The 18021-nt window shown below is 44.5% G+C and overlaps 2 long non-coding RNA genes across 2 annotated transcripts in view; one reads left to right on the top strand and one right to left on the bottom strand.

The window, feature by feature from the left end:
• The window catches only part of LOC121672665, a 58083-nt gene that overhangs the window by 31262 nt on the left and 8800 nt on the right, over window positions 1-18021 (top strand). The window lies entirely within an intron of this gene.
• Window positions 11731-17082, bottom strand: LOC121672664. The gene is made up of 3 exons (XR_006018918.1): window positions 16519-17082; window positions 13299-13403; window positions 11731-12142 (listed from the first exon to the last, which is right to left on the bottom strand). It is a non-coding gene; the product is annotated as an uncharacterized LOC121672664 (long non-coding RNA).

Here is an 18021-nt window from a genome sequence, read left to right as displayed (position 1 = left end):
ATACCATGTACAGCACTGGTTTTCTTTCCCATTCACCCACACTTCAAGAAGACACAGGAGCCATGGAGACTGAAATTACTCAAAAGGAACTATTTTACTTTTGCCACTTTTCATTTTGACATTTCTATGTCAGAACTCCTTGACAGGAAAAAAACATGTTCTAAAAATCAGACGTCATGCAGATGTCTCAGAAAGAGAGGCACAAAAACTGCTGCTCACTCTCAGAACTGAACTCTTGTGCATCTCTCAAAGAGCAGTTAGATTGAAATGAGAGTTTAGTGTGGAAATCAACCTGCTTTCTACTGTGTCCATGACATGAAGATCGTTCTAGATGCTCATTAGTGAAATACTGTTGATAAATAATAAAATGACACAGTTTGGTCACATTTCCTATGATATCCACAACACCCAGAGTACTTCTATTTAGTGTGAGTTCAGAGAACAGGCATTTTGCAAAGCTCCTTGTTATGTTTTATGATAGGTCACAAGGAATTAGGGCAGATTCTGGTTGTCTGAAATAAGTATGTGTAAATAAACAATGAAGTGCCAATTAATTGCCATCTATTACAGACGAGTTGTAGGAAGGTAGTGCTCTGCTGCAACGCAGTTTAAACTTAATTGATAGTTCTGTACAGATTATAAATCACAGAAAAATCTACCTTAACGTGGGGCATAAGCTGGATATTAAATACACTGTTGTCTGCCATTAATAATGCTAATGTTTCAGAGTTAGGAAAGGTACAGAACAGAGCAGCCAAACCAGCCTGTGACAGGGAGATGGGAAATGAATTATCCAGAAAGATTAGCCAGAATTAGGCAGATTGAGAATAGGAGACTCTCCAGGGATATGCTGAAGACAATACTGAAACCAAAGTAACAAAGAGAATGGATCACATTCATCTTTTTAAGATAGTCCCTAATTTGAAGAGTCTGGAGTGTGGGATAGCAAGGGGGTGACTCAGAAATGATAAGTATTTCCGGCACATTTGTTTAGTGTTGTTGAAATATTGAACAAATAGCTGAAGTCAAGAGCAACAAGTCAGGGGTTTAAAAGGAGCTCGTTTGTTTTCTTTCTGTGAAGGATTTTTGAGATTACATTAGCTACATATTTGAACTTACCATGATAAGTTCTAGGGTGATTTGTATTTATTGGGGTTACAAGGGCAGGCCTCAGTGGACCATATGGTATTTTTACAGGGCTGTTTCCATAACAAAAATGACACAAAACTGTATTAACTTTTCACAGATTGATAGAGAAACAAACTGTCTAAATAGATGTGTTTGTTTAAAAAGGGCTTGAGGTGGGGGGAATCCCTGCAGGTTTTCTAAGCAGACGTGTACCTGTAGGTCTGAAGTTTTAAACTGGGGGTTTATTTCCATTCTCCTAAGATGTAACTGAGAAAAGAGGCAGTGGGAATAAAAAATACAAAGAGAAAGAAGGAAGGAAGGAGAATAAAGAATGTGAATCAATGCAGAGGGGGGAAAGGAAAAAAAGATTTAAAATCTGCTTTCCAGGTAGTTTCTATAGAACAGGATGGGAGAAAATTCACAGCTCTCTTCACCTTGGAAGACTTGGCCATGTCTTCAGTTAAAACTTCTTTTCCAGCTGAACCCTCTTTCTTCCTGGGTATCACAATCTGAATGGAATATTTCTAGCTTCATTCTCTAGAGCTGGCATAAAGATACACATTTGCTTCTAAAAATTAAACATAATTTTAAAAAGCAGATACTGTGGTAAAATCAGATTAAGTAACTTATTGTAAGTAGATAGTAATTTAAGTTTGATTTTTTTGAAGCATTATATTCATGTTATTACCACACATTTTGTGTCTGTAAGCCACTGATTACTAGAAGGTGGGAGAGAACAGCAGGGGAAAAGATCATTTTTTATCTTCTTCTCCACTTTCCCCTATTAATCATGGTACCAGACAGGATACTGGGTTACATGGAGCACATGTTTGGCCCAGAATGGCCAGTCTTATAATGTACAGTTTTATGAAGTGATGAATTCTAGAATGAGAGTTCCAGCGTGCTTTTTTGTAATAACTTGGGGTTTTGACATGCTTTTTCACTTACAGTAATTATTCCAAGGCGGAAAATTGAATAAATGAAAACGAGAAATACAGAAAGCTGAGTTTACATGAAAAATGGCTAAGATGAATTTCATTTTGGGACTTAACATCAAGTCCTGTCTATATTGCAGAAAAGACTTGCTTCATTTTCATACCTGAGGTTTGTTAACTAATACAACCTGAATTCCTAACTCAGACAAAGCAAACTGTGTTTTTTGCTTAGCTCATCAAAGTGACCACGAGGGGTGGAGGGGAACTCTTACAACTCGTGTGTACTTTATTGTTGTTTAAACACAACTGCTAATAGGTGAGTGTGTCTAAGCCAGGGAAGGCAGAAAGTGGTAATTAGCACCAACTATGGCATATTGACATCCTAAGTCTTAAAATTCCAGGTCCTGTATTTCCAGTCATATGTCAGAAAAAGGAAACTTATAGAAATGAAAGTTTCTCACAGATATTTATCTGTGGCTGCACAGTACCTTAAAAATTATAGATAAAACCTATGTATAGTGCCCAGAGAGGAAGGTCTCTATGTTATCAGGAGGGAGTTCAACCTGCTGAAAGCCCTTCCTCTGCTGGGCCAGCTGTCCTTGGCTGTGTTAACTGAGTTTGTTACCTACAGTTTTTGGTGGCATTTATTGAAGGCAAAGGCAGAGACAAGTATTTCTGTGGAATGGCTGTGCTGCAGGCACAGGCGGGAGAGTGAAGGAGTAAAGCATCAGGCCCAAGGCCATGTGAATAATCATGGCAGAGAAATACAGTGCTGAGAGGAAAAAAACTCCATGAAATGCAGGACCACACTTTGAATCCCTCCTGACTATCACTGATAAAATTTAATATCAAGTAGTAACCAGTGAGAATTCTCTGTCTGTGGCTCAAGAGCTGAGATCAGCATAGTCATGGCATGGCCATCCCTGCTCCCCAAAGCCCAGGCTTAGGCAAGGCTTGCACAAGCTGTTCTCGAGACCCTCTCGGTCATGTTGGGCAACAAAAGTGCTGCAAAGTGCTTTGGATCAGGACCTGCAGATCAGGTTTCTCAGAGAGGTTTGTTTTTGGCACCCACTTTCCAACAGAATAAGTGAGGCCCCGTCGATATTCCTAAGCAAGCACATAAAAGGTGTCCCTCTGTTGTTCCTGTGAAAGCAGGGCAGTGAAATCCAGAGCAGGCTCTGGGGGAGCGGTTGCTCTCTGCAGGTCAGCTCTGTGCTGAGATGTACAGCAGAACACAGAGTGCCTCTTTCACTGACCCGAGCATGAGCTTGACCTCCAGACCAGTCTGACCAGATGCACCTTGGCTTCCAAAGGGCCTAAGCACCCAAAAAACCTCGCTCATGTGAGGTTAAATCTGCGTGATCTTGAGGAGGAGCACTTCCCTTTCAGCAGGCATCCAATTAAGGCACTGAACTGGTGCTCAGTAGAAATTAGTTCAGTTTCCAGGTGAGAAAGATCACCCCTAACATACAGTTTATACTCTCTGCACACCAAATCCACATTGTTCATCTTGGGCATAACACATCTTTTCTCCCATCTGTGGTCCCTGATTTTTAACTTGACTGTGAGGTCTTTGAGTGAGGGTCTCGCCCTTACTGGATGCATTCACATATCCATCCACTGAGATCCAGCCACAGAAATTGGTGCAAAGACCTTCACAGACAGGCAAGGAGGCTGAACCCTTACATACACCCAGACTCCAGCACACCCCTCTCCTGCTGCAGCCCTGTGTGCTGCACTGCCTCAGCATTCGGGTGACCCCAGGTAAGCCCTGGGTGGCATTCACCCACCCACCCTCCCCATCCATCCAGCCAGCAGTGCCATTTTTAACACCTGACCCACTCACTACTGCCAGTTTACATCAAGAAAGCTCTGAACTCTTCTTGTGGACAAAGCCCCCTTCCTCTGCGGACCCCACTCTGCTCCTGGAGGGGAGCCAGGGCTCCCTTGGCAGTGCAGCCTCTGGTGCAAGGCCACCCAGTTTTGGGTGGGGGCCGTGCCTTTGTGAGGGGAGACCTCTCCAAGATTCCCTGCTCAGCACAAGGCACCTCCTTGACACACCAAGCAGGTGGCTGTGCCCTCCAATGCTCATGTGACACTCACCAGGCAGCTGCGTGACCACAAAGGTGACTGCGGGGCAAGGCAAATTCTCATGCCCCAGAATAACCAGAAGGCAAACTGCAGGGAGTGAGCGGGGCTGAAGGAAGAGCAGGCTTTCTGGTCAGCAGCAATTCATCCAAAATCCCTTCAGAGATGCCAAAGAAATGGCCCTGCCCCCACTTCACCTTCTAATAATTCAATGTCTGTGTTTGTTGCCAGGTAGAAGGCTTTTTTTTTTAACTTCATGGGGAAAGTAAGACAGGATTCTAGCAGAATCCCATTGCAAAGCACGTATTTCTTCTTTTTCTTTCCTTCTCCCTCCACCCCCTCAACAAATCGCCAAGGTCAACATTGTAATAAACAGCAGGAAAGGCCCAATTTTCTGCACCTGTGGCCTTGTTTGTCTCTATATTTCTATAGGTGAATGGGCACTGGGGACACAGAAAGGAAGCAAATTCAATGGATTGGTTTAAAAAACTCAGCATGGTAATCAGCAGGCACTCAGGTGAAATGGCTTTAAAACCCTGTTAAGACAGAGCCAGAGTGAAACAGGGTATCAGGGTGTGTAACTACAGTGCATGCAGCTTGGGGTTGTTTTTTTTTTTTTATATAAAAACGTGGCATTGTTAAAAGTCAGCGTCTAGTCAAGTAGCTTGTTATTCAGGACACAAACCCCTGCACCTCAAATCTCTTATACAGAGCAGAAGAATGATGTTGGATTTAATCTCCTTTTTCATCCCATGAAGATTTAGCGCAGACTAAAGGTACTAGACTAGTAGAAAATGAGTCACTTTTAAAAATTTTTTTGGAAGTAGGATGGACTCAGGAACTACGAGTTCCCCCACCAGCATCTAAAACCTGCGCTCTGCCCCCGAGCAGCTCCTCCCTGCAGTCCAGGTTTGGGAACCTGAATTGGTGGAGCCTCTACCCTGCCAACCACTGCTTGGAGTCAAGCTTTTCCCTGAGGGCAGATGTTCCCTCTGCAGTGCAATGTTCCATGACTGTGTAATACACCTTACTGGGGTTTTTTCCCCAAAGATACATGCCAAGAGGTGCACAAATTCTCTCACATTTGGACAGATTTGTTTCCAAAGTTTTTATTAAATGCCTCAGGGGAGTGATTTGTAAAGCCCAAATACTGCAATAATTGATATTCTCCTGGTATTTCAGTTCACTGATGCACTGTGAAAAGAGCAGATCTCAGGTTGTCATAGCTCCCTGAAGGTTTTGGGAAAAAAAGACTGTTAAAAAAGATAAACACCTTTTGGCAAAAGCCAAACTGTTTGCCTTGATTTGAGTTTACCACTGGGTTACTTCTGGCTCTGTTGTTTATCCAGGTCCCTCCTGAATAGTTGTAGTATCCACCCATCTGGGTACATCTCCCTGCTCACACATAACACTGCTGCAGGCACAGATTCAGACCCTGGAGCACTTGTGGGGTTTAATTTACTTGCAGTAGGAAAAATTAAGTCTGAAATAGAAACGGGCCTCAGTGAATTTTTTTCCTAGTGCTATGCTCCCAAGTGGAGCTCCAGCAGGATGTGCACTATCTGTTTCCTTGTTTTCCCAGGGGTGTGGAGGGAACCTTTGCTATCAAACTACTCCTTTTAAAGGATACTGAGGCTTTAGACATTGGCAGGGGAGAAAGAATTCAAAATGGAAAAACCAAAAGCAACTCATTAAAGAGAAGATCAGGTCCAAACTTTAATATAAAGTATTGACAAGGGTTCCAAATAAGTATTCAGTTGAGTTGCAAGGAGATAAGAATGAGTATGAGTTGGCTGCATGAATAATTTGATTGCTTTTTGCCTAAAATGCCATTTATGGTCTGGGCTCAGTTCCTCTATAGTTTGGCTGAACACACGCCTTCACACTTGTATATGTGTACCTAATCTCAAATACAAATACTCAGCCATGGATATGTTTGTTCAACCCTCTGTTGACTCTGGTGATCAATTTTGAAGCCTAAAAGCTGGTTAACAGCACTGTAAATAGCTCAGAGGCAGCTGTTTATTTGCTCATGATATTTGTCGAGCATTTTTATAAAAACAGACACGTAGGAGTAGCTTGTATTTCTTCCTTGATACTGGAGACAGATAGCACTCACCTGAGCTGGTGCTCAGCAGGAACTATCCTGGCTGCTCTGGCTGGTTATCCAAACATTCTGCTCAGATTGGGAAGCACCTGTGACCTGTCTCCTGACTGAGGCTCTTCCCTAGACTTAACTGCAGCTTTGGACAAATTGCTTCATCTTCAGGTGTAGTAATGGTCACTTGGTCAACACCTCAGTTTGCATCAATCTGCAGATTGAGGATGGCTCTGGGTTGTGAACTAGGCATGAGTGCTAGCCTTAAACTTGCAAAACACGACTGTAAACACACTCATAGTTTTGGGGATGTGATTAGATGTTCACTGTAGGTGCAGGAGTACAAGTCATCCAACTGACCTGCAAAAATGAGATAAAACCCAACCAAGCAGCTCACAGAGATCTCTATTTCTCTATTGTCCACTCTTTTTAATGAGGGGGAGCCTGATTCAATAGGCCTCCATTAATTTTGAGGTGGACCACAAAGAAGCCTGTTTGACCTTTTTCTCCTTCCATCAGACTGCCTGCTCTCACTCACCAAGGCAGACAAATCCTCACCCCGTTCTTGCCCAGATTTTTCTCCAGCACAGTCAGCTCTAGCAGCACAGAACACCTGTATTATCTCCAGGACTTCAGCAGCAGCCAACACAAACAGCAAACAGCTGGATGTCAGAAAAGACCAAATCTATCATGGCCTGACACGCTGTGTTGCCTCTGCAGCAATAAAATTACTGGTGGGTCAGCAGAAACAGCATCCAGAGTTGGTCAGATCCGCTGTGGAAGCTGCCTGAGATGATCCTGAGTTGCTTCGTTTTATTGTTGTTATTTATGGCTTTGGTTGTTAATGAATACTTCTGGTAAATTTGGTTTAGAGCCCGTGGGGTGAGTGTTATGTCACTGTGTTCCTGGAGCGTTCTGAGCCAGCCTCCCCCATGGGGTTTGCAGGCATTCACTATTCCAGTCAGTAGTTAAGGGAAATGTAAGGACCACTTCAGTCCTTGCTGATAAGCAGCTACCAGTGAAGTGACTCTGCATGGCTGGGTGGCAGCACAGCAACACTAATCAATATCTGGAAACAGGACTTTGGGGTACTTCTTCCACCTGCTGAAAAGAGAAAGTGCTGTTCTCTAGCCTGGCATTATGATGCATGTTCATTGATACGAGAGGTGGGGATTTTGTTTTACCACCATGAAAGAGTTGTGTTTATCCTATAAACAGAAAAGAGAGAGAGCGTGATTAAAAGCTAAACTCAGGTTTTTTAGTCAAGATTTTTAAAGCCCCCCCCCCTCCCCCTAGTCCCTAGAATAATTAATTTCAAATTCGTAGTTCAAGGCTATTGGTCCAACACTAAATAAGTTAGTCTGGAATAAAGTAGCAGAGTGAACTTGCTGCCACTAAAATAATTTTGCAAATTTTTTTGTTTTGTCAATAGGACCCGAGCAGATCTAAAATTCTGATCTAGCTTAAAAGTCTGCCCGGGCTTAAATACACCCTCACAGCAAGGTTTCACTTCTCAAATTAATAGCTTTACAATAATACCATTTGATGGTAGACTATTGCTTGTTTTGGGGTCCTGAGGGTTGGATTGGTGGAGTTTTTTACAATGCTATTTTCAGTTCCTGAAAATAGTTAGGGAGGACGAAGAGCTGTTCAATCTGATGAATACCGTACCGATGCTGCAGTATCCTTAGACTGCGGCTGACGGGAGCCCAGTCGGGAAACCTAAGTGCTAAAAATCCTGATTTCAGTAGGTGGCAGCATCCCCTCTGTGTCACTCCCAAACCAACACCCGACGTGCTGCTCCGGGGCTCGGGAGCTGTAAAAAAACCCCCAGTTTGCCGTGGCTGCTGAAGACCCCCGGTTCCACCTCCCAGCAGTGGTGGCTGCTGGTTCCTACACCTGATCCCAGGACAGAAACGAGCCTTCCCTCCCTCCCTCTTTCACTGCATGAGGTGTTTTCCCTTGTCAGGTTGGGTTTGTCTGAGAGGGGAGTCCTGAGGTTCTGCCCTCGAAGTATCACACATTTTTGTGGTGCTATTTTAGCAGCTGCTCTGTCCTGCTCCAAAGAACGGGTCAAGTCCCTCCCTCACAGGCCCAGCCGTCCTTCAGCTCTGCCTTGCAAAAGGCATCGTTTGATTCACTGCAGTGAGAATCACAGTGGTTTACAAGCCAGTTCAGGAAAGACTCATTCTCAACATGAAAACAAATAATATTCTGTTAGAGATACACAGTCTGGTAGTCACAAAGCTCTACAACATCCTTCTACCTGCCATCCATCCCCAAAAAATACACTCGTGCAATTGCAGTTCAGTCCCTTCTTGTGGCTGTTAGGCAATATAAATTAACATATGGATTAGTTTTTTAGGACAGCTGTAGAAGTCATCCCTCCCCTCCCTTTTCTTTTTCTTAAATAGTGTATTTCTCTTGCTTGGCTAAGCTTCTCTCTTGCTTTGGTGATAACAAACAAGCACTACTGTAGGGCAGGACTTTAGAGGATTCCTTTGTTCACTGAGCATTTTTGAAAGGAGAATGCCCCAAGTCAGATTTCAATGTAATATGGCTGCAGTTCTAAAGCATCTTTGTGGCAATTATGCCAGCCACAAACAGCACTTGGACCAGGTTTGTTGTAGTGCCTACAAAGCAGATGGAGAGGAAGGATACTGTTTAGGAAGTGGCTGGAGAGTTTCTCAGTCAGGGAATTTCCAGCTAAAAAGATCCAGCCTGGTTTTAAACCTGGCTAGGTCCTGGGCTTGAATCTAGTTCCATAGGCTTTAACTGAAATCCCTGTTCCTTTTTATTCCCTGTCATTCCTCTGGAATGCAAGTTTAAAGCTAATTTTGTATGTTGGGGCAGCATCAGAAGGCAGTAGTTAGGAGTCAACAGCATCAAAGGAAACTTTCCATAAATCCCATCTCCCTTTGCCAAGCACTGTTAGGGCCATCTTCTGTCCTTAATATTCTGTCCATGAACATTCCTGTGTATTCACCACATAAGGCTAAGAATAGTTCAGCCATTTAAGGGCCTGAGTTTACAGACAGGGACTGTATGAGTAATGGATTGCTGGGCTGGATCACTGCTAAAATATTCTAGCAGTCCATGTTTGTCAATAATAAGGTAATAAAACAACACTATCTGATTTCAACTTTCTTACCTTAGCAAAATATTAGTTCTTTGTCAAGCTGAGCTTGGTTTTCTATGCACAAGGAACTAGAGGTTTGTGAAGTTACCAGCTTTCCATTAGGCTTGGTGATGATACGTAACCGTAATGCCAAATATTTGTGTGTTTTCTTAACCTAGCTTGTCAATCCATGTTCAGTCAATGGATGAGCATACAGTACAAAATCAAGTAACAAAAAAAATCAGTAACACGAGAAAATAATTCATCAAAAAGAGCCAAAATCTCTAAAGGAAGTTTGTAAATTCATTTGTAAGTCCAAGCCTCTAGTAACATATTCATGTGTCCTTTAAGATACCAAATCAGTCTTCAGTGTTACTCTGTGTAACACTGTGTTAAAAAAACGTGTCTGAAGGTGTCTGAATCCGCAGAATCACAGGATGGTGGGGTTGGAAGGGTCCTCTGTGGATCATCCAGATTCCCCTGCTCGAGCAGGATCACCTGGAGCAGGTTGCACGGGATCAGGTGCAGGTGGGTGTTGAATATCTCCAGGGAAGGAGACCCCATGGCCTCTCTGGACAGCAGTTCCAATACTCTGACACCCCCACAATAAAGAAGTTATTCCTGGGCATCAGTCCCTGCCCGTTCCTCTGGTGCCGTGGCTGGGCCCTGCTCAGAGCCCTCCCTGCACACAGGGACACCCAGGGCTGAGGGCCCCTCTCAGCTGGGGCTCCTCTCGAGGCTGGACAGCCCCAGCTCCCTCAGCCTTTCCTCATAAGGGAGATGCTCCAGGTCCTTCATCTTTGCAGCCTCTGCTGGCCCTGCTCCAGGAGCTCCATGGCCCTCCTGTCCTGATGATCCCAGACCTGGCCACAGCTCTCCAGATGTGCCTCACAGGGCTGAGCAAAGGGGCAGGATCACTCCCTGACCTGCTGGCACTGCAGCAGGTGCCCTGTCCTGATGCACCCCTGGATTCCATTGGCCCTCTTGGGACAAGGACACACTGCTGGCTCAGGAACACCTTGGTGCCCCAGGTCCTTCTCTGCAGAGCTGCTCTCCATCAGGTCAGCCCATGGCATCTCCAGGGAGCCCTTGGGGACTTTCTGTCTGCCTGCACTGTAACCATTCTTTTCATTGCCACCAGGGAGCTTCAGTCTTACTTTCTGGTAAGTGACAGACTGCTGCCAATATCCTAATGGTGGTGGTGACAGTTTTTCTCATTCCTCCTTTGCTGTTGTGAGGCCTAAACCAGTCTAGAGTGAAAATGAACACACTTATAGGAGGCAGGATGAGGGGAAAGGGAAGGGGAATCACTCTGTTTTCCACAAAGTCTTCTTGTATTGAAGTGTGCAGAGTTCATGTTGGAAACACTCCTCAGCACCCAGATGATCTTTCTCTTACATTTATTTTCAAGGAAGCAGATTCTTGTACTGACACCACGGTTCAGGAGTAGAGATGCTGAAAACAGGGAATATTTTGTAACTTTGCAGCCTGATTATCTGTGTTTTCCTAAAGAACTACCATTTTCATAACTAAGTATAGACATACATACCGAAGTACCACAGAACAGTGGTTTGCAGCTTGTGATCTGTGGCTCCATGGATGACTTAGAGAGTAGCCACAGAAGCTAGTGGTGAGTAGCAAGTATTTAGTCAGAAGACTTAAATTCTTTACGCAGAAGTCCACACCCACACAAAGAAGAAATAGTGGTCCATATTACTGGCAAAGTTTGAAAGGCACAGAAATAAAAGAGTAGGGACTCAAAATCAAACAGATTTCAGGAGACTCCGTGGTGAGGAGACCATGGGTGTGTCTTTGGGCAGAATGACCTACAGCACAAGTGGCTCTAAATGAGCAAGACCAAAGGGTGGATGCTTTCTAAGGAACAGCCACATGGAGATTCGCAGGGGCTCAGTGGTGCTGCTAAAAAAGACATTTCCTTGGACTGGGCTTCACCACAGCTAAATTGTTTCTGGTGCAAACAGAAAATAACTCCAGGCTTGCCATGTACATTTCCCTCCAAAGGGAAGCTGGAATAAACTGCTAATTTCTATGGAGTCCAGATGAGGTAAGTGTAAGGAAAGGAAGGGCACACCAGGGTGAAAGGACTTTTCAGGAGTTCCAGCACAGGTAAGGAGCAGAATAGGAAGGAGAGAGCAGGGCAGAATAAAATTGTGCATTAAAATGTATCAGTGGACAGCACCTGACAGGTTCCCCCCCCCACCAAAGCTGTACTTCAAGCTACATCTCAAGCCTGTTTGTTACATCAAATGAGTCAAGAAAAGGAGACAAGATGTTTTCCTCGACATGACATAGTAAAGCCTACTTCAGAAAAAAAAAGCCTTAAAACAAACTTACAGAACTATTTTAATGGCATGGTATTAGTAAATTATTCCTACTGTGTCATGAAAGAATAAAAAAGAGGACAAATCAAAGCCCAGCCGGTAAAAAAAAACTCCCTGAAAAAAAAATAGAAAAACGTAATATCTTGCAATTTCTTTTGAAGTCAGCACATTTTTAAGTTTTTATTTGGGTGAGAACAGAGCTTTTCATATGACAAGTGGTCCAGCTAAATTTTTCCAGCAGACTGTGCTGCTTCTTGTGCAGTATTTCCACAGTGAGGAGTCTCCCTGTTCCTTTCCCAGTGCAGAGAGGAAAGCAGGCACTCTCTGGGTATCTGTTGTCAGCAGGGCTCAAGCTAGGTTAGCCAGGGGCACCTGCCACAGGCTCTTCAGGCTGTAAATGACAAGAGGGAGCCTTCTGCATCCTCTCCTAAAACTGAAAACAAAGCAAATTAGGCACAGAGGTACTTCAAGTTATGCAGTTGGGATGCTGGGATGATCTCACAGTTAAACTGGCACCCCCAGCACACTCAGAGGGAAATGAAATAGTCCTGCAGTGCTCCCATGGTCTGTGTTTGGTCAAGCAGGCAGCACTGTAGTTCTCTCTGTGTGTGTAAATATATACCTAAAGGGGGAAAAGTGATTAAAAGAAAGGAGATTTCAGCTGAACTCCCATGAGCATTGTTCTCCAGTATTGCCTGTCCTGAGAAGAGGCTGTGGTGTCACACCTTCCTTACGATTTGAAAGAAGAGTTCTCTAAGAGCAGAGAGCTTGTTTCCAGATTTCTGGTCATCCAGAGTTTACATGCAGAGGAGATGCTGAATGTTTCTTTCTTTGCCATGATGGGAATGAGAGATTCCTAAAGAGAGATTCCATGGTCTGTTGGAAGACTCTGGAAGAGGCTGGGAGCTCACAGCAGCTGAACAGCTGAGTGATGAGGGCTTATCTAGGAAGGAGCTGCCCACCTGGGTATGAAACCCGTGGGGCTGCGAGACCAGGCTGGGGACAAGTGCCCAGAAATGTGCGGTGGCTGCTTGGTGCCACCAAGCTCTGGCACAGGGGGCTTTGTGTTTGTCTCCCTACCTCTGCTCTCATCTCAGGCTGCCCAGTGTGCAAAAGGATTTCTCCCAATCCCACCATGAGCCCCTTGCCACCGTCTCCTTCATCCACCTTTCACCCACGGGTGAGGGAGCCCTGGGTGGGGTGGGTCTGTGGGAGGACAGGGCAGGTTTGTGAGAGGTGACAGCTCCTGTGACAGGCGCTGCAAGGCGGGTGCCCTGGCGGAGGGCTGTTTACAACGTGATACCTCAGCAGCTGCTGCAGAGCTGGCCCTGAGCTGTCAGTGCCTGGGTTTTATGGCACTTTCATCACCATCTGTCACTCCTTTAATGGCGTGGCGTGCGTGTCCTGCCACCTTCCCCTGCCACCCTGTGCCCCCCCAGCACACACACACTCATTGGGGAGCTCAGCCATATGGCACCGAGTCATCCTTGTCTTCTGGGTCCGTCCTGGGGGACTGTGGGGACAGGAGCTCAGCAGGGTGGCCCAGGTAGCCCAGAGTTATGGCCTTGGAGTAGAAACCAAAATATTACCGTGCTAACATGGGAAGTATGGTCTGTCCCCGTTTCCATCCTCATGGATGTGTCTGCCATCCTAATGTGGGCTGTTGCGCAGCAGAAGATGTTTGGCTCAGTCTCCTGCAGGGAAAAGTAGCCTAAAGGTTGCTCTTTGTTTATGTTTTATGATAAACGGAGAAAGAATAAAAAATACACACACACATTTTTAAAGAAAAGCATTTGTTTATATATACATAGACACACCCCAAGGCTTAATGTCAGACCCTTGCCAAGGAACATATGTTATTTCAGCTTGACACATTTTGGCTGCAAGATCCAGGACGTTCTTTTCATTCGTCCAGAACAGGAGAAAACTCCAAGTGAGCCGCAGCACTCACAATCCCTGTGGCTGTCTTCCATCACCAGGCTGTGTCTGTGCTGCGAGCACACGTGGTTTGAAATCAAAGCCTGCCCCAGCCTCAGAGAAGCACGCCCAGAAAGTAACGAGATCTGGTTTGCCATGCCTTAGCTTCCAACCTGGGGGAGTTTTAATGCCTGTAAGCTTAATGCCGTGCATTATACTGTTATCTGCATTACCTGGGGGGGGTTGAGGGAGAGTTTGTGGCTGAGAGTAAACTTCACTGTAGCAATCCTTTTTTTTCCCCTCTTATGTGTTCCTGTGATTGGCCATTTGATTATAGTGAATCCCCAAAGGCTCATGGATTAAAAACAAAGGCTGGTTTGTAAGTGAACTTGCTGTTGATGGATTAAGGCAGTGTGCCGGCTGTAACCAGATCCACAATACAAGTTCATTCATTTGGAGAGCAGCTCTCGACTCGCATTACACCCTCCCTGCCTGCTCCTCACCATCCAGCCAGTGTAACTTTACACCTCCACGATTTTATCACAGCCGCAGCTCACCAACAATGTGTGTCATGCTGTGAGAAATATAACTATAAATCAAAGTGCTACATATGGTGCAGCGGTAACCTTCCCAAAGACCCTGCTTTGGAGGCCATCCCTAAACAGATTTGTTTGTGTGCGTGTGATGCGTGTACACATATGACAATCAGAGGCTGCCACAACAGAGAGCTCCTATTTTCCAAGCTGACATTTCGCAGTACGAGCCAGAAGAGTTCATTTTGGAGCACAGAGCAATGTTTGTGATATCAATACCAGTAGACGCCTTTCAGACTTTTCACTCTAAAGCCAAAAACATTTGGGGATGATACGTTTTTATATCATTAGTGGGGAGGCAAAGCCAAGCATGCCTATATTTCTGTGATATGCAGAAGGGAACTTTCACCCCTGATTTTCTTTTATCTCCCTCACTCTCTCTGGCTCACGTGCCACTCTGAGCATTCCCAATCCTCGGAGAGTGCGATCTTTAAGAGCTGTCATTACACTTCTCAAGTTTGACAGAAGATAAGAAAGCGAACAACTGGTTTTAATCATGACAGATTCCAAGTCCTGGAAGTCTTTCCAGAAGTTACTCCCAAGAGCTGACGTTTTCTGAAGCCCCTTCTCCTTTGGGCACGTGTGCACACTCACACAGTCCAGGGAGCCTCACCTCCAGAGCTCATTGCTTGCCAAACACTGTCCCTGGTAGACAGGAAGAGTAAACCACGATGTACTCTTGCAAATTATGCGTGATCAACTGTTTCTGCTGTGGAAGAGAGCCAGGACCAGGAATGCAACAGCCCAGCTACGCAAAGCCCCAAAGAAAAGTAGTCAAGGCAAAACTGCTGTGCAAATGGCATTTCTGCCTGAGGAAGAAAGCCCTTTCCAAGGCCCACTTCTAGTCACTGATCCTGATGATTTATACCAGTCTCACCTGCTTCTCTTGCCTTAGTTAGGTAGTGTCAAAAATCCCAAGATACGCTGTTCCTGGTTTTACTCCTGGAGTTAATTTGTAATATTGTGTATAGTACCCTCTGCATATTTCAAAGGGGAAACCAAGGCACAGGAAGATCAGTTGACGTAGTACACTGGAACTCTGTGGCAGAATGAGTTGTCAAGCATGCTTTGATTTTTTCTGCTGCAAGAGCTTGACTCTACAGGAGGCTGAAGTACAATGTGATACGTGCTCTTCCCCCTGAGGAGGTGATTTACACCAGCTATGGCTTTAGCCATGCAAGATAAAATAGCAAAATTCAAGGAAGCTTTTAAGTACTGTATGACTTCCAGGTTTTCCCCAGTGCTAACCCAGTTCCCTTGTCTGTTATGTGCCAGTTCTGCCTTGGCAAAAACAAGACAGACCACGCACTACCTGCACAATTATCCCACAGCCGTAGCTGCCACTAAGGCTTTTTTACTTTAACTCTCTGAAACTTTACTGCAAATTCCTTTTTAAGTTTCTAACAGGCATGGAAACAAGACACAGACAAGGTCTGAAGAACAGCTTATGAAATAGTTTTAATGGACAACCAGCTCCTCTGTGTTTTATTGCCTTTTCTTTACAAGAATATATATTTTTGTATTAACTGTTGTTGATGTTTGCCTAACTTCTGTGGTAGATCCTTTTTGTGGTTTCATCATCCACAAATTTGGAAAATGAATTTGACTGTTGGAAAATGAATTTCCTTTTTTAATTATAAAAGCAAAAGCATTTTGGTTTCATTTTTATCATTAGGTTTTTTTCATAGAAAAATAATTTCTTGCTCTATTGCAAGCTCTCTGGAACATTTTAAAGCAGATACAGTTGTGCTGAGATAGCAGCATGAACCAGTTTCTTCTGCTGCCACACGGCTGTATTTCAGTGGTATTGAAGGTACACTTGTGCTTTCTCCACAAGAGAAGAACAGTCCTAATAGAGTAAAGACATAGGGAGTGAAATATGTTCTTTTTATCTGCCTTGATAGTACAACTATGACACAGTTTTATGGAGGAGAGAGAGAGGAATCTCCCTTCTCTGTGTTTTGAGCTTAGGTTACTCGAATTAAACAAGATTTTATTACTTGGCTTAGCATTTTTTATTAGCAACTTCAAGAATTCACCATGGAGCCAGTTTGAATATTACAGCAATCTGTAGTAATTGGGCTTGTCTCCACTTAGAAATTAACTGTAACCAGGGGTCATACAGTAAGAGGAAAAGCAAGGGGGTGAGGAGAGCAGAGGGCACATTTGGAGTGTTTGAAAGTGAATGGACAAACCTTCAAGCATCAGTGCCTGGTAGCTGTCAGATTCAGACTGAGGAAAAGCAAGGCCTGGAGTCATCTGCCTGCAATGAATTATTATTAATCAGTCACAGCCTCACCTGGGTTCCTGTTGTGCCGGTGTGCAGCAGGGTGTGGGAACCAGCTTCACACATGGCATCCTTGTTGGCAATTCCAGCAGCAGGATCCGGCAGGAGTGACTGCAGACCAACCAAAGAGTCCCTGGAGTCAGGGGCAGACTTTCCTGGGACTTTGCTGACCTCTGGATGCTGTCCTTTGCAGAGATGGTACAGATAACTGGGGACAAATGCCACCTGTGTCTCTCAGCTCCTGTCCTGGGAATGGACAGCGGTGAGGTGACAATTGAATGTTGTTCACCAGAGCCACGCTCAGTGCTGACAGAGACACACTGGTGACAAGAAGTACCTGACGTGGCCAGTGCCTTTGGCAGCTGTGCTGTCACCACGGTGCCCCACCAGTGAGTGCTCCACAGTACAGGACACAGGGCCAGCACCAGCTCACACCAACCCACGGACACAGCTGTGAAGACAGAGATAATTTTAGGTTTCAAGTAGTTGTATTTTCTGTAGTGCAAGTCTTGTGTTTGAAAAGGCTTGGAGCTGTTGATAGATGTGCTGGTGTGAGTAAAGGCACAGCTGGCAGCTGCTTCAGATAAAAGCACTGCATGAAATTGTGCCATTTATATAACTCTTGTTTATGGATTGGGAGCACAGGGATAATCGTGGGTTTATATGAAATCACACAGTCAATATATTGGGCATGCCAGTGTTTATGAGAATTCTGCTGGCATGGAGGAGCTGAACGGTTTTAAATCACCATACCTGGCATTGAGCTCCTTGGAATTAGGTATCAGGGATGTTTATGCAGTATGTGTTTCATATGCCCTTCAAAAAACTTGGTATTCCCAGGAAAACTGATTTAGATTTGTCACCATTTTCAACCCTGCCTAGGGAATACACCACAATTTAGAACCTTACAGTACTTGAAGATGATCTCATTCTGTTTATCTTTCTGTTGTTCGTTAATTTTTGAGCATTAATTAGCTCCAGACATGGTATTTATGTTCCTTCCATGAGTTCTATCGTGGATCCATAATTAGGGTGATCAGTATTTATTTATTGCCCAGATCCAGATAATTGCTGGTTGAGTCTACCCCCATTGTAATGTATTTTAAACATGTGGCTTTGGCTAGAATAGTTCAGGAGGCCTTTCTTTTCTGTGTTTATAATTGTATTAGCTCTGCTCTTTGCAGAAATAAGGCTGTCAAACCTTTAGAAAAACCAACCATGTTCTGATGAGTGGTACATCTACTCTTTATTCCTTCTGTTTACAGCTGCAAGAAATCTTACACTCCATAACATACTTGAGATTGGAGACCTTTCCATTGTTCAAACAACTTGAGATTACCTTTGACACTTCCACCTTATAAGACTTTTGCCTTGATTTCACTGAGGCTAGGATTCCATCAGGATCCTGCTCCTTGGCCCAACTCCTGGATCAGGTAGTGAGGGAACACAGAAAACTACCAGTCCACCTGGAGAACTGACCCCTCATCTTCTTAGATCCCGTTTAGACTCCAGCAA

Source organism: Corvus kubaryi, unplaced genomic scaffold (assembly GCF_017639235.1).
Source record: "Corvus kubaryi isolate FWS band 111438036 unplaced genomic scaffold, C.kubaryi_AGA036_p1.0 64817, whole genome shotgun sequence".
NCBI lineage: Eukaryota > Metazoa > Chordata > Aves > Passeriformes > Corvidae > Corvus > Corvus kubaryi.
The sequence above is the reverse complement of the archived record's forward strand: the minus strand, read 5'-3'. Positions and strand labels throughout refer to the sequence as shown.